Source organism: Canis lupus, chromosome 3 (assembly GCF_003254725.2).
Source record: "Canis lupus dingo isolate Sandy chromosome 3, ASM325472v2, whole genome shotgun sequence".
Classification (NCBI taxonomy): domain Eukaryota; kingdom Metazoa; phylum Chordata; class Mammalia; order Carnivora; family Canidae; genus Canis; species Canis lupus.
Window position 1 is genome coordinate 25,506,350 of NC_064245.1, and position 15,958 is coordinate 25,522,307.

The 15,958-nt window shown below is 38.6% G+C and overlaps 1 protein-coding gene and 1 long non-coding RNA gene across 6 annotated transcripts in view; one reads left to right on the forward strand and one right to left on the reverse strand.

The window, feature by feature from the left end:
• LOC112653476 (uncharacterized) overlaps nucleotides 1–15,958 on the reverse strand; it is an 87,121-nt gene that overhangs the window by 64,441 nt on the left and 6,722 nt on the right. The window lies entirely within an intron of this gene.
• Nucleotides 2,635–15,958, forward strand: part of SSBP2 (single stranded DNA binding protein 2) — a 300,014-nt gene continuing 286,690 nt past the window's right edge. For 2 of the 4 annotated variants that reach the window (XM_049108316.1, XM_049108320.1), the window contains exons 1-3: nucleotides 2,635–2,788; nucleotides 3,187–3,268; nucleotides 4,429–4,492. The gene's annotated coding sequence lies outside the window, so the exon portion shown is untranslated. The remainder of the gene's footprint in view (nucleotides 2,789–3,186; nucleotides 3,269–4,428; nucleotides 4,493–15,958) is intronic. The other 2 variants (XM_049108317.1, XM_049108319.1) reach the window with 2 other exon arrangements.

The following is a 15,958-nucleotide window of genomic DNA, read 5'->3' on the forward strand; positions in this document are numbered from 1 at the left end:
TGGCTAAAAAGAAACTCCCTGTCAAAAACTTGAGAAGCAAAGTTTTAAATTCAAATTTAAGTGCTTTTCTACACTGTAATGTGATCATCCATTGAGAACCACAAATCTTCAGTAAAAGTCTGTTATACATACAATGAGTACCAGAGCTGCCTTGAGAAACCAAGGATGGAGCCATTTTCCAATGCCTGGCCTTCCCTATGCAAGGGGAGTGGGGAGAAGAAAAAAATCATGGGAGGTCTTAACTGCTACATCGCTGTGCTAAGCAGAGTAATAACTCCCCCAAGATTTCTGTGTCCTAATCCTAGGAACCTGTGAATATGTCACTGACATGGCAAAGGAGAATTAAAGTGGGTGCTAATTAACATATAGGGAGATTCTCCTGGATTAGTCAGATGGGCCAAATATAATTACAAGGGTCCTTGAAAGTTGGAGAAAGAGGCAGAGGAGGTCAAGTGATGCAATGTGAGAAGGACTCTATCCATCACTGCTACTTTTGAAGACAGAGGAAGGGGGCTATATGCCAAGGAATGTTAGTAGCCTTTGGAAGCTGGAGAAGACCAGGGAATGGACCCTCCTCTCAGGAAGACTCTAGAGAAGACTATAGCCCTGATGACACCTTTATTTTAGCCAACTGAGACTTCTGTTGGACTTCTAACCTATAGAACTGTCAGATAATACAATTCTATTTTTTTAGGCCACTGAATTTGTGGTAATGTTTTATAGCAGCAATAGAAAACTAATTATGACTGCCTAATTTGGATTTGATAATAGTCTTAATAGTTATATTTAACCTAAATGCTTCTAAGTCCTTCAGCTTTCTGGGTTCAACCTTGTGAAAGTGCAGAACTGGCCCGATTATTTCCAAAGATTTCCAAATTGGTAAGTGGTTGTGGTTCTACTTATGGTTGCCCCAGACCGCTTCTATACAATCAAAGTTCTTGACTATTTCCTGAATTATTTCCCCTTGATTTATACTGGCATTTAAGTCCCAATATAGGCTTGCCCCAATCTGCTTTCCCCACTTCATCTGCCACTATTTCTCTTCCCAAATCCTACACTCCTGCCAAACGGGACCATGCTCTTCATGCTACCACAACATGCTCTTTACTTTTACTGTCTTATCACCCAGAAAGCTCTATCTCCTTTTGCCTGCACTCCAGTCCTGATAATAATCTACTGTCCTTCCAAATATCACAAATTTCCAAAGCCTCCCACGTCAGCACTCTTTAGAACTTCCCCAGCATTACGTTTAGTTCTCTTATGACCATCTGTGATAATTTACTTGCAGCTTGGTCATCTGAATCTCTTAATTCCTTATGTTGACTGGAGGCTCCTTGAGAGCACTGATGTGTATTGCTTATCTATATCCCCCCCAGTGCTGAGCACAGGGCTTTTCGCATCATAGATGCTCAACACCTGTTTGCTGAATGGGGTCATGAGGTTATTTTGATCTAAACAACTTAAAGTGGAATCCGTTATAGTTCACATTATCAACGTATACATACATATCTTTTATATCTTTTTTTTTCTTCTGAATGTCATGGCACATAGTTCAAAGAGGAACAAGCATATAAGGTGAATACATATCTTGGTGTGCCTGGGACAGCCCCAGTTTACATCTGTCGTCCTCATATGGTTATTAACAGCGCCCCTTTCACTCCAAAGTGTCCCAATATGGATGATACATTGGATGCTCATCTGACTGCTCTAGAACATAGGCTATAAGCCTCTGGCTTTCATGCTTTCCTGAACATGATTACAGTAAAATAGTTGCTTCTACTACATATCCTCTAGCTTAGTATACCTTTTTCTGTTTTGTTTTGTTTTTTCCTTCCAAGACAGCCATTAATGCTTGGGTCCACCCCCTTTCTCTCAGCATCATCCTTGCTTCCTACCCTTGGTTTGGTCTAGGGGAAGTTGGATTGGATTGGAGGAAGAAGAAAAAGGGGGCAAGATAAATTTCCAAGTTATCTGCTCCCTCATCACTCTCATCTTTCATGTGTTTCTGGCCCCATCATCTCAATCTCATCTTTGTGTTCCCAGGCATCATTCCTATCCTTTATTGTTCTGTTTCTTATCCTTTAATGTCTGACTCTGCTTTATGTCCCAATATCCAGGGCTGATTTTAGGTCCAGACTGATATCACAGGAATGATCATCAGTATCTATCTTACATTCAGGGTAACTCCCAATCTCAGAGTAGGTGAGATACTCCTAATATCTCAAATTGTAACTCAACATATTTTCCTATAGCAGAAATGTCCAAAATGTGTTTTGGGGAACTCTAGTTTTGGGTGTTAATAGCTGTTACTCAGGGAAAGGGTTTCAAAGTCAAAGAAGGTTGATGAATTCTCAATGGAACAATTTTCAGCAGTTTTCTTTCCTGCAGAACTTCTTACAGACTTTAATATGCAAATGTACATTATGAATCTCTGAGTGGGATATATGATATGCTATGTTTCCCAAACTTATCTGGCCTCAGAACTTTTTCCTTAAAACTTTCTTAAGAGAATATTGTTCTGTGAAACCTATTTCATCTTAAAGGAACATAACTCTTGTGGGTTAGGCATAGGTTCTTGCGAAGTGACACAGGGGTTTATGGAACACAGGCATTGTTGTTCTAGTAGGACAATGCATTCTAAGTTCTACAACTGCATTTTTGGAAGATAGGCTGTGAAATGGACAGCAGCATGAGAGCCTTCCAGCTTCGAGCTGTGCGACTGTTCAGAAAACAGAGGGAGATGACCAAATAGAAGGCATCTGGGCTCATAGGTCAGAAGAGCTGATAGGTAGTTTCAACTTTACCACTATTGGTTTGGTATTCATGAACAACATTTAACACTCTGCCCTCAGTCTCTTCACCTATAAGATGGAGTGATAAATGATAGTGTTAAAGTAAATAAAAATAACACCTGTTAACATATCTTACTGGAATTTTAGAAGGATCTAATGATATGATGGCATAAAAACATTTTGAAAACAATAGGCTTTTCTTAGTAAGTATATACTAAAATACCATACTAGTGCCTAAGTAACTTGGTTTTACAATTGGGGAAAGTATACAAAACCAGAAATAACCTTCAAACCTTTTTTTTTTTTCTTCCCAAAACACTTCAAGTTATTCTCCCTAATACTGGTAATAAATAATTCATAGATTTTAATTTCACTTTTTTTTTTCTCATTCTAGGTCTCTTTGGTGAAAGGAAGTGCAGTGGCCAAGACACAAAAAGGAAGGGAAGCAGAAGTATCACATTTGAGTTTCAAGTGAGGTCTGATTGATTTGTGAACAGTACAGTTGGGGCAAAGTCCATCCTCAGATTTTCAGGCAACTTTTTTTTTAAAAGATTTTATTTATTATTCATGAGAGACGCAGAAAGAGAGAGGTGGAGACATAGGCAGAGAGACAAGCAGGCTCCACGCAGGAAGCCCAATGTGGTACTCAATCCTGGGACGTCAGGATTATGCCCTGAGCTGAAGGCACTCAACCACTGAGCCACCCAGGCGTCCCTTCAGACAACTTTGTATCCAAAGTTATTGGCATTTGCATCGGCAAAAACTAAGAATATATGTCTACTGACAAAGCCAAAAATGTTATTTGTGACATTCCTTTTTTTTTTTTTAACTTTTATCATTTGATGTGAAGAAAGTAACATTTTATGAGCAAGCATGGCTCACATGAAACTCTCCTGTTTTATTAGACGTTACTATCTTTATTTGTTGCCTTTCTTCTTAAACAAAGGATCTCAGAGAATTTTTACAAATTCATCATTAATCTGATTACATGAATACATATACCTGTATGCCATTTCACAGGTATAATTATCCTTGGTTTTATCCACAGTGATCCAGTGTTAAAAAATGCTCACTAGAACCCAAGTAATCTTTACTTCTCTACTTTGGGTTCTACCTTGGTCACTTAGCACATGATACCAGTTCTAGGCATTAGACTGAATTTTTCAACAGTGAATTAATTAGCACACATTTCATGTTGTGGTTAAGGAGGGAGAGCAAATGAAAGACAGAAACAGGATTGAGAAGAGTTGAGGGAAACAGGTTATTTCATCTTTCAAAGATAAAGTTCTGTGGAAGAAAGCTTCTTGGTGCTCATTAGGAACACAAGCTTCTCTACATGCATGGAAGAATGGGGAGCAAAAGGAATTTCAATTACTTTTTCATGAAATCTGACCCAGAGCTGAACAAAGAGAATTCTAAAGCTTTTGCATATGCCAGGTTTTTTTTTGGGGGGGGGGAGGGGAATGAACATCAGTATTTCCCCTCTTCTCTGGTATTGCTTGAACAAAAAGAATTATTGAAATTGAACTTGTTCAGGTTTTTTATAAATCAAAATGTCAACAAATACAAGCACTCGTCTAGTTACAAGAGACCGTAGTTTACAGAATAAAACTAACCCTGTTTCTTTTTTTTTAAGGCTCTACAAAGAACACATTGTTTATTCTTGTGTAAAAACGTCATGTAAAGAAGCTCTCTGTCAGGTAGTCTATTTTTATTTAGTAGTTTCATAACTCAATTATCGTGTTCCCCTCTGCCTAATAATTAGCATATGCATAGTAACAAAGCTTGAAAACCTGTTCTTTTCCCCACTGTGTGTCAGTTAAATTTCCAAGGTGTTTGGAGAACGGGTTGTGCCTGTGTAGGTGAGTCGTCTTTCCCTGCTGCTCTGGCAGCTGGCCCCTGTGCAGTGTTGAGGGTCAGCTCTTGGAGAAAGTCCCAGCCAGAGGCCTGAGCAGGGACTTCCTGCCATCTGGAACAGTCTGGAGCACAATGAAAGATGTCAGCAAGAAGTACTCAAATGACTCCCCTCCAGTTCCCCGGGGAAGAGCAGTATTTCCCCCAGTTCCATGATTGGGGAAATTTAACGGTCACTACCAGTAATTTGGTGCACAAATTTTGAGTTCTACGTTTGGTTGCCTTCCATGCTCTGGCTTTTGTGGCTGCTTATCACCTTTTGAAAATTTTTTTCTATGTTTGAGGAATTCCCCATAGAATGAGTCCTGCCTCCCCATCATATAAACCCCTAGTGCATTTCCCCAGCTTCTTTTATAGCAGGGACGCACAACTGTGACCTAGGCACAGGCAATTCACCTTGCTTGTAAGAGAAGTAGTTTTGAAAGAGAACAATGAGAGGAAGGAGGTGCCTTAACAAGAATACATCTTCTGGCAAAAGTGGCAGTGGAGGCTTCTGGCTTTGGAGGGAGGACAGTGAATGAAGTTCTGGCATCCAGTGTCCCGTATGAACAGTGAACACTGAGATGATGAGGTCTTACATGGCAATTGGGATGGATGCAGTGCCTAAGACGAAGATCTTCTTTGCAATAAATTAAAAGAAAATAATTGAAAGGCATCTAACACAACTGTTAATTAGACATACACATTTTGAAAATCAAAATATTTAACTTCATTTGTTGGATTTTTAAAAAAAGTTATGACAACTTTTAGGAATGACAAATTTTAAGTGCATTATCTTCCATAGGCAAGTAGTGAGAAATAAACTCAAAGACCAAGGTGTTTGTGGGAAACTAGTGAGGCATAGTTACTCTCTACATGTTTTGGGGGGCACATTCAGGTTTAAATTTGATTTGGATATTATCATTTACCCATTTCAGAGCTTCCTTCTCCCTCTCTCTCTCTGCTTTTTTCTCACATCTTTATATTATTGTACTAATGTGGTTTTACTTAGGGTTAGGAGGACAGAGACTCTCTGGTATACAGTATGGCATCTAGAGAAGAATGTAGAACCCCATTAGTTGGGGTGGATAGAAGAGTTACAATGGGACTACAGTAAAGCTCCTAGTGTGAAAGAAGAGCAGAAAAACCCATCCAAATCAGTGAAAAATATATTTTTTGAAGTAAAGGCTATTTCTTATTTATTTTCTAAATGATCTGCATAATATAAGAAAAAAGATATTTGTTAAGAATGTGTTAAGAATGTTGTTTAAAAAATATAAGTCATTATTTGTCCATTGTAATTGGCTAATAACCACAGTTGACATTCTGTAAATAATAGGTGGACCCAAATTTTGAAGTTATGTTTGGAGAATATTAATAGGCTCCTTTTTTCAGGGAAAAAAATCATTATAAAATAAATATTTTCTCAGCCAGAATGACACACTACAACTGTATAACTGCAGCATGACAAATTTATGGAATCTAAATCAGTAAGTTTTAACAATAGAGATAAATTCTGAGGGATGAGGAATTTGTGAACTCAGTACACAGTACTAAGTTAAAGGAATCACAATGAAAGATCTTCACTATTTTCTGCCCCTCACTCTGCCATAATGTTGAAAAAGACTGATATTCTACAGGTGCCTGGGTGGCTCAGTCAGTCAAGCATCTGACTGCAGCTCAGGTCACAATCTCAGGGTTCTGGGAATGAGCCCTGGGTTGAACCCTGTGTGAGGGCTCCACATCTAGCAGGGAATTGGCCTGTCCCTCTCCCTCTCTGCTTGACCGTTCCTTCTGCACCTCACGTCTGCTCGTGTTCTTTCTCTCTCTCTCAAATAAATAATTAAAATATTTTTTTTAAAAAAAGAAAAAGACTGAAGTCCCAAAATCTTTTTGTTTGGGCCATTTTGTTCTGTACTCATTCTGTTGGTTTTAAAAATTATCTCTTCCATCTTGTACCTTGTGCTATAATTTCTACATGATAGTATTCCTGTTACAAGCACTGTTCAATTATCAGTGACTCAAGCAAAGAGAATTTAAATATTTTATAAAAGGTCCCTCAGGTAAAGCTGTAACTGGCTGGATGGAGAAAGGAAACCACAGTTGACTTTCATAGTGCAGGAGCACTCTATGTCAGTTACTAATGTTCTAGATTCCAGGAAGCTATGTAATTGCTTCATACATTTTATTAATTCTATGATTTCCACTATGTATGAAGAAAGGTTGGAGAACAAGATCCTCCCATCAATATTATTTTTTTCTGTTTTTTTCATTTTAGTTCCCACTGGTATTTTATTATTGGTAAATAATTTTAAACTCAGTTTTCAATTCTTTCCTCAACACCATTTCAGTATTTCTACAGTTCTGAAAATAGCACTTCTAAGGGTAGGAGACATAAAAGATGTGGCTAGAGTGACGTAGATTTAGTTCTGCCAAGGCCAGGAAGATGGCCTGGTCTGTCTTTGAGCTCCATTCAAACGCTGATGTGCAGGTGTGGGATGCACAGAGCTCTCCTTTCAAAGGACAAGCTACCCAGACATGGAATATGTCAGCATCTTCAGGAATGCTTCAGCTGCTAAGAGCCACCTCTCCAGAGATCATGTCCTCCCTGAGGCAGCTCCGAGATGAGTGAGACTGGGGTATAAAAGCCAAGCCATTTGGTAGGACACAGGACACCCTGATGGATAATATTTGCTCTAGAGACCTCCACTAGATTGACTGAGGCTTTGTCATGCCTGCATTAGGGCTGGCTCCCTTCTTTGTACAATCCTACTACTTCCCCTTTCCTTTCACAGAGTTGATGCCTAGTAAATATTATATTTCACACTCATCTCAGACTCTCCTTTCAGAGAACTGGTCTTCAACAGCAGGTAAGTTCTATAGGATCTGGGGGCTTTTCTAGTCAAGGTCTAAATGATCTAAGGCAGAATTTTGAAACCTTCCTTATCCTGAATCTATCTATGTATCTTTTTTAAAAATAATTTTTCTTTTGTTTGGTTGTGGTTTTAATTTTTGTTTTATTCTTGTTTGGCGAATTTTGTTTGTTGCTTATTGGGAAGAATTCTAGGAAGCTTTTTATGAAAAATCTGAAGCAAGGGGCACCTGGGTAGCTCAGTTGGTTAGGTGTCTGCCTTTGGCTGGGGTCATGATCCTAGCATTCTGGAATTGAGCCCTGCATAGGGCTCTCTGCTTAGCAGGGAGTCTGCTTCTCCCTCTCCCTCTGCCTGCTGCTCTGCCTGCTTGTGCTCTCTTTCTCTGTCAAATAAATAAATAAAATCTTTAAAAAAAATAAGAGCTAAAAAAAAAAAACCCTGAAAAGAGTAAAAACCAAAAACCTGAAGCTGATTTCCCCAACGACTTCCATTATTATAGAAAAGATGTATTCCCACTGAAAAATAAAATTGGTTCTACCTTATTAAGTAATTTATAGTTCAAGGACTTGTACATGCAAAAAAATAAGGAGTAAACTCTTTCTGAGTGAAATCTATGGATATTTAAATTTTCTAAGAAGTTGGTCAAATAGATCATCTTTGCCCAATCTTAGAGATGGACACCTCATCCATTTTTATTTTTCTCCATCTCCAGATCGTATATGATTCTCTCTTCTCCATCCCTTACTGCATCCAGCCTGCATCGGTCCTTCATCGAATTCCCACTTCCATCCTAACCCCTCCACCTCTCTGCCGCCATCTATTCTTTCATCTCTCCTTCACAAAACTGTCAGAGTGATTTTTCTAGATTGCAAATCTGATCAGGTAATTCCTCTGCTTAAAATTCTCCAGTGGCTTCCCAAGGCTACTCAAGGATTTAAAACCCAGTCTTTTCATAGTACTCATACAAAACTCCTCGTGAATCAATCTTTGCTTACTCTCCAGCTTTGTCTCCACAACTATCTCCAATCTTTCTACTTCAGCCAAGTTCCTTGTAGCCTCTGAAATGTGCATGCTCTTCCCTCTCTGCCTTTGCACCTGCAGCTCCCTTTGGCGAAATGCCCTTCCTCACTTTTTTAAAAAATTAGCTTTTAAAAACTTAGCTAAGCTTTATTCTTTTTTTTTTTTCTTAAGATTTTTATTTATTTGAGAGACCATCCACAGGCGCACAAAGGGGAGGGGCAGAGGGGGAGAGACCAGCGATTCCATCCTGAGCATGGAGCCCCACACAGGGCTCAGTCTCACAACCCTGTGATCACAACCTGAGCTGAAATCAAGAGTCTGGCACTCAATCAACTGAGCCACCCAGGTGCCTCAAGCTAAACTTTATTCTATAGTCCAGACTCCATGCAAATGTCAAGCAAGCTCTAGGGAGAAGCAGTCCTCCATATCTCCAGAGTACCATTGCCACTAACATCTTTCATATCACTTACAATACCATAATGAAATATAAGACTGTTATACTCCTCTTTAGATTATGAGCTCCTCAGAGAAAGAAACTTTATCTGTAAATCCTCAGCACTTAGCACAGTGCCCAGCTCATGATAAGTCCTTAGAAAAGTTTTGTACCTTTCTTTTGTGGTAGCTATTGCTTCTAATGGATTTTTGCATCCTCTCCATTCCTTAGCAAAATATTGTGTTGCTTAATACTACATACTGTGGGTGCTCAATGAATGTCTGTTGAGTGGATAACTATATTGTTGCTGTTGTAAGTATTACCATTCTACTTTCAAAAAATGCTTAAAAGATTCCAATTACCAGGAGTAGCTTAGAAAAACATTTTAAGTGTTGATTGACCAGTAGAAGTCTCTGAAGAGTTTATTTCACTCTAGAGCAGTTGCCTAAACCATGAACTATAAGCTAATAGTATTCACAGGAGAGAGACTTTGTCTATTTGCCTAGACTGTCTGTGATATTAGCTATGCAAATAAATATTTTGATTGTTCATTTGGGAGAAGAGGATTACTTGATGACTGTCTTGAAGTATATGCAGGCTTGTTATGAGGAGGAGGATGACTTAATTTTTTTTCTCCATTGCACTGCTGGTTCAATGAGGAAAAGTACTTAATATTGTATTAACAGTGGAAGATAAGAATTTCTTTGCTGGAATTAAGGAACATTGTGGAAACTCCCGTTTTGCAGATGTGACTAAATGACATCAAAACTCTTGTTTTCACCTTCAAGTCCATGAAATTCAAAAAGATGTCATCACAGTGACCAACTGCCACCAAAACAGAGGCTGTTGAATTTGGCATTACATTCCCTAGTTACTAAATTCAGATAACAAACAGCAGATACATTCTATTAATATAGGACCATCTTGGGCTCTGCTAAAGAATCACAGTATTTTCCTTGCAGTTATATCTCACTGGGAAGACAGACCCAGAAAAAGTTAAGTTCTAGTAAAAGGCAGAGTGATATAAATTAACAGAGGAGAGAATTCAAAGGAGTCAGGAGTTGGAGAGGAGTATGGAAAGTCATGCAGGCAAGGGGAACTGCATGTATAAAGTCATATGGTGTTGACATATGTGCCAGGTATATTTGAGAGGTAACAGACCACATAGGGTATATACCAGCTCCGAGGAAGAAAACATTTATAAACATTCACTAGGCACTTATGATAATGCCAAGCTCTTTGCTAGACCCAGTACATGCATTTTCTCATTCAATTCTCATAATAACTCTAACATATATATACTAGTAACATCTCAGTGTACAGTTGATAAAACTAAGGCACAAAGAAGGTAAGTGACTCAGCTAAGATCACAGCTAATGATGGAGCAGGGAATCTAGGTTGTCAGACTTCAGCTATTGGAACTAAAATTTAATTCCAGAAACATTAGTAATCACTTCCCAAAGGCAAGGTACAAACTGAGGTAGGAATTGTAAGGCTTGAAAGCAGAGAAATGTCTTCTTCAGCAATACATTCATATAAGGCTGAAACCTGTAGGTATTTTGCAAGCATCCGTGAATGAAAAGGCTATTTTCAAGGAGTATATACTGTGGTAGGAAAAACAGACATGCATAAATGACTACAACATGTAGGTACTAATGGATTAGATTGCATAAAAAACTGAGGGGAGAGAAAGTTATCCTATAAGCAGTGAGGAGGCATTGAGGTTTTAGAGTAGGAGAGTGACATAATGAAAGCTTATTACTGAAAACTAATCTGCTGACTGGGTGCTACTTGTTTCCTTATTGTCAGCAACACTAAGCCACTTGGAACTCCCAAGTAAGTAAGTGGTGATACAAAAGGAGAAAATACTTCTCTTTCTCATGTCCTGCTCACCAAAATTCTGCTAAATTGGTTTAGATGCTGGAACAATAAACTGGAGTAAGAGCAGAAGCCTAAAATCTGAAGGTGTGCTGATGCTTTGTCCAATCACTATTGTTTCTAAGAATATAAGGGGTAGGGTAAGGGAAGGGTAGAGAGCTAGACAGATTGTATGTTGCAAATATTTAAGAGAGGTAAGACCTGAGGTCACTCACATATGGCTGTTTTATTAGAATTATCCATTCATTTGGGACGCCTGGGTGGCTCAGCAGTTGAGCGTCTGCCTTCTGCTCAGGGTGTGATCCCGGGGTCCAGGATGGAGTCCCACATCAGACTCCTTGTGGGGAGCCTGCTTCTTGCTCTGCCTCTCTTTCTCTCTGTCCCTCATGAATAAATAAGTAAAATCTTAAAAAAAAAAAAAGAATTATCCATTCATTCATTCATCCATCTAGTTAGTCAACGAATATTTATTTACTGAGTGCCATTGGGATCTGGTAGTGCTCTAGGTCTGAGGACATAGAGATCTTGTATGAAAAGTAGTACAAGACCACTAGCCCCAGGACTATCCAAGCCAACAGAGTAATTCAAATCATAAATATTTTCAGATAGTGACATGTGATGGCAAAGAAAATAAGCCAGAACAATAGGATGGAGAGTGATTAAGGATGGGAGAGCAAACACTTAGAAAGGACCCTTAGAGAGAACCTTTCTGTGGAAATGACATTCCAGCAGACTTAGGTATGAGAAAAAAAAAACCAAAAAACAACAGCCATGCAAAGAGAAGGATGAACATTCCAGACAGAGGAAACAGCCAGGGCAAAGGCCCTGAGGTTGAGTTAGAGGAAGACAAAGCAGGAATGGTAGGTTTTTGCCATTAGTCACATTCAGAACTCCAAAAAGAATATCTGAAATACTTCCTTTTCCAATATTACATCATTAAAATATTTTTAACAATTAACAATGTGATTATCCTCATTATCAACTTTCCTCTTAATAACCAATTAAAAATCTCCATCTAAAAATGGATACTAAAAAACTTAATTTGAGTATAAAATGACAACAAAAAGGAAATAAAAGGTCATAGATAATAAGTAGTCAAAAATATGGATGAAGGGTTTTAGATGATCACCTTGCAGAGTGGGTGGTGGTGATGGTTGGAAATGAAAGGCTGAAAATCATGTACTATTTATTAATTTAATAAATCTGTCTTGATGTCAATGTAATCGAATGTTGCCACAAAATAATGGTCTCCTGCTGCTACATAAATGTTGAGGCCAAGCTCTGATGTTTATTTTCAAGACAGGAGACATTGATCCTTCACTAATAGAATATTACAAGTTTATTTCTATTATGCTAAGTAACCAAAGTTGATTTCATTGTTTGATTTGATGGATGTTGGTGCTGTCAGAGTTCAAAATGGTCTGGGATTAGGAGGCCAAAAGGATGATTTTTTTTCTTCCTCCAATTAAGCATCCTTGGATTTCATTCTAACATAAAATCAATAAAGGAAAATTTTAGGGATATTTAGTCTCTGGGATTTCTTCTGAAGCCCCAGGGATCCTAATTATTCGGCACAAGATTATTTTCCCCTGAGATTAAAGATACTCTAGAGCCAGACAACTGAGTGAATTGGATGGGGCCCCACCCAATTGGAAAGGCAACAGGAAAAGTGATGAGAGGAAAAAGACAGCTACAACAATAGAAGGAGGAAGTGAAGCCAAAAAAACAAGAGAAGAAGGAAAGGTAACAGTGCACTACAATAATCCACCAGGAAAGGAAAACCACATAGAAAAAAACCCCTAAAAAACAAAACCCAAAACAACAACAAAAAGCAACGCCTAAAGGAATTTTGCAATCGGCTTATTTAGACCAGTTTTGTTTTGTTTTGTTTTTTACCATTTCTAGAGGTATGGGCCATATTTATAGTGATCCAGTGATCCAAGTCTTCCTTTTCCCAAGCAGAACGTAAATTAAAACAGTATCTTGGTTTTCAGGTTTTATCTATCACAGATCTCAAAGCCACATAGATCTGGGAAATAATGAACAAGGTGAAGTTTGGAAAGATGACATGAACTGAACAATTAAGTAGGAATATGGAGAACATGTATCTTAAATAACAAGAGAAACAGACTCATACCAAATCACTTCTTTTAATATCCTATAGTGAGCCAAGGTATTCACTTAATAATAGCCAAAATGGGAGGAAATGATGTATTTGATAAAGCCAAAGTCTGAAATAAAACAGGGTGTGACTTGGTGTTTCTGATATTGCCTAATCAGGAGGTTTAGGTATAAGAACAGAATTCACTGCTGCTTACCATGCTGAAGCAAGATCCCTTAAACCCTGCTTGAGTGATCTTGCCTGTATTTAATCTAACCTGAATTCACAAAGTGTGTACATTTAGAATCATACTACATGAAAGAGCAAATATTATGGGGCAAGAGTAGTTGGAAGGATCTCTGTAAGGGATTTGGAGAGGGACTGAAGAGATAAGCTACATGAGTGTGAATTACAGTCCCCTCATTCACTAGTTGTGTGAACCAGCAAAATTTGTGAATAATGATACCCACCAAAAAGGATTATAAAGATTGCTGAGTGAGGTACTCTATGTAAAACACTTTACATAGTGCCTACCGCATTGTAAGGCTTGATAAATATTAGTGTTGTTAATACCTAAGAATTCTGTGGTGTGGTTTGCAAGAACTGAAATGTTACGTAAGTGAACCATGTAACATTGCTGAACAAACATTTTTGACTTACAAACATAGTAGTTTCATATATTTCAATCTAATATGTTTCCATAAAACTTCCCTATTTCTCTCACTTTTGTCTTTTGTTAGGGGTTGGTTAGGGGAAAAGAATGGGAAGAAGGAAGAGAGAGGAAGAACACCTTAAAAGAAGGAATGGAACAGTGGGAGTTTATGTAGTAAAGCCCTATGGAGCACCCGGAATGAGGTAGAAGCTGAGGAGGTATAGTCCTGTCGCCCTTCGCTTCCCCTGCTCCTTCACCTCCTACCACAGCCCTTTAGTGAGCTCTCTAGGTCTTTAGGAAGTTCCTGAGACATGGATGTGACATATGTCTCCTTGTGTCAAATGACAAATGCTCCTTTAAAACAAAGAAAACAACCAGACTATAGAACAGAGCTGGTACCTCCTAGAAGGACAGACAAGTCAAGGGCAAGAACAAAGGAAGCAGCGCAGGAAAGTTGGGGTATAGGGTTAACTGTTCCAGAGGCCTAAGAGAAAGTGCCCAGAAATGGATTCTTCCTTGACCATCCTTCTCTGCAGACTACTTACTTTCATTACCAGAGTGAGCTCTTTTTCTACCTCCCTCCTAGAACATGAACCAGACAGAAGAGCCAAAGTAAATGGATATAGTATTGATGAAGCCTCTAAAATTTCTGGGCACCTCAGCCTCAAATACTGCACCAAAGAACATTATTCCATGGGTCAGTATCCTTGGCCAAAACTCCCCTCAACCCAGAACAATAACTTTAGCCCTAAGTAGTGTCCACAGGACTACAGACAGTGGTTAAGGTTTTCCTCAAAGAACTAAAAATCTCATGAGTTTTAGAGGGAGGTAGAGTAGAAGGTAAGCATAGAGTGGTAGTAGCAGACCACAACACAAAAATGTATTCTTAATTTTCTTTCCTTTTTTTTTTTTTTAAAGATTTTATTTATTCATGAGAGACACAGAGAGAGAGGCAGAGACAGAGGCAGAGGGAGAAGCAGGCTCCATGCAGGGAGCCCGATGTAGGACTACATCTCAGAACTTGATCCCAGGACCCTAGGATCACACCCTGAGCTAAACGCAGACGCTTAACCGCTGAGCCACCCAGGTATCCCCTTTCTTAACTTTCTTAACATTGGTCCCCAGTACCATAGACAACTTGGGTCTTAGAAGCTGGGTGACGCTAACAGAGATCTGCCATGTAGTAGTCAATAGCTCAGCAACATGGGGAAGGGAATCCTTCTATCCTCTGCCTCAAGAATTTAGGTTCAAGGAAAAAGACCTGAGAAGTTTGGAAAGCTGATGATAACGAGACTATAAAATTATTTGTCTGACAAGGAATCTGGTTTGTACATATATCATCTTTTTTAAAAAAATATTTTTTTTATTCATGAGAGACACAGAGAGATAGGCAGAGACACAGGCAGAGGGAGAAGCAGGCTCGCCACAGAGAGCCCCGTGTGGGACTCGATCCTGAGACCCCAGGAATCATGACTGGAGCCAAAGGCAGACGTTCAATTACTGAGCCACCCAGGTGTCCCTGAACATGTATAACCTAATGACAATACTGCTAGCAGGTAGCAACTACCACACAGAATACTTATAAACCTTTAGGTATTGCAATATATAGGATGGAGCCATTGGTTTCAAAGACTTTTTGGGTATTCCCAAATAAAATATTTGAAGTATGTTCTATATCTTTGGCAAGTATACATGACCTTAGTTAAGACTATATCTACCATATACCTTAATACTGGCAAAGGCCATAGTCAGCACTTGTCTTAAATTATGTTTTTAAAACAGCTAAAGAAGTTAAAAATGTATCCTAACTCCTTATTACTCAAAACTATTTCAAGATAAACAAAATGTAATAGTGGCAATAATTTGTCACCTTCCTTTTTTTTTTGCCATACTTCATTGAGAGGACCCAATTATTTTGGAAAATTATGAAAAACAAATGTAGTAGTCCCCCCCCACCCCCATGTTTCTATTTTCAACAGAAGGAAATGACACTGCATGAATGTTGCAAGCCTCTTTCTTGAGACTGAGTCTTTTGTCAAATCCAAGAGTGCAAAGACATCATATTGGCATAACCTTAGTAGGTGAAAAACCATTGTGAAGATTTAGGAATGCACTAAAAAAATATAGTAATACTTTTGAATGAAGAACACTCTTTGGCACACTTCCTATTACATAACTTTCAACATTTAATGACAAAAATCCAGCCAGTGAATACTGCAACACTTGGAATTTGTTTTGCAAAATGTGCTAAAGTGTGTGAAATTGCAATACATGGTAGCCCTACTTTTTTCACTTTTCATCATCTTCAGCTTATGT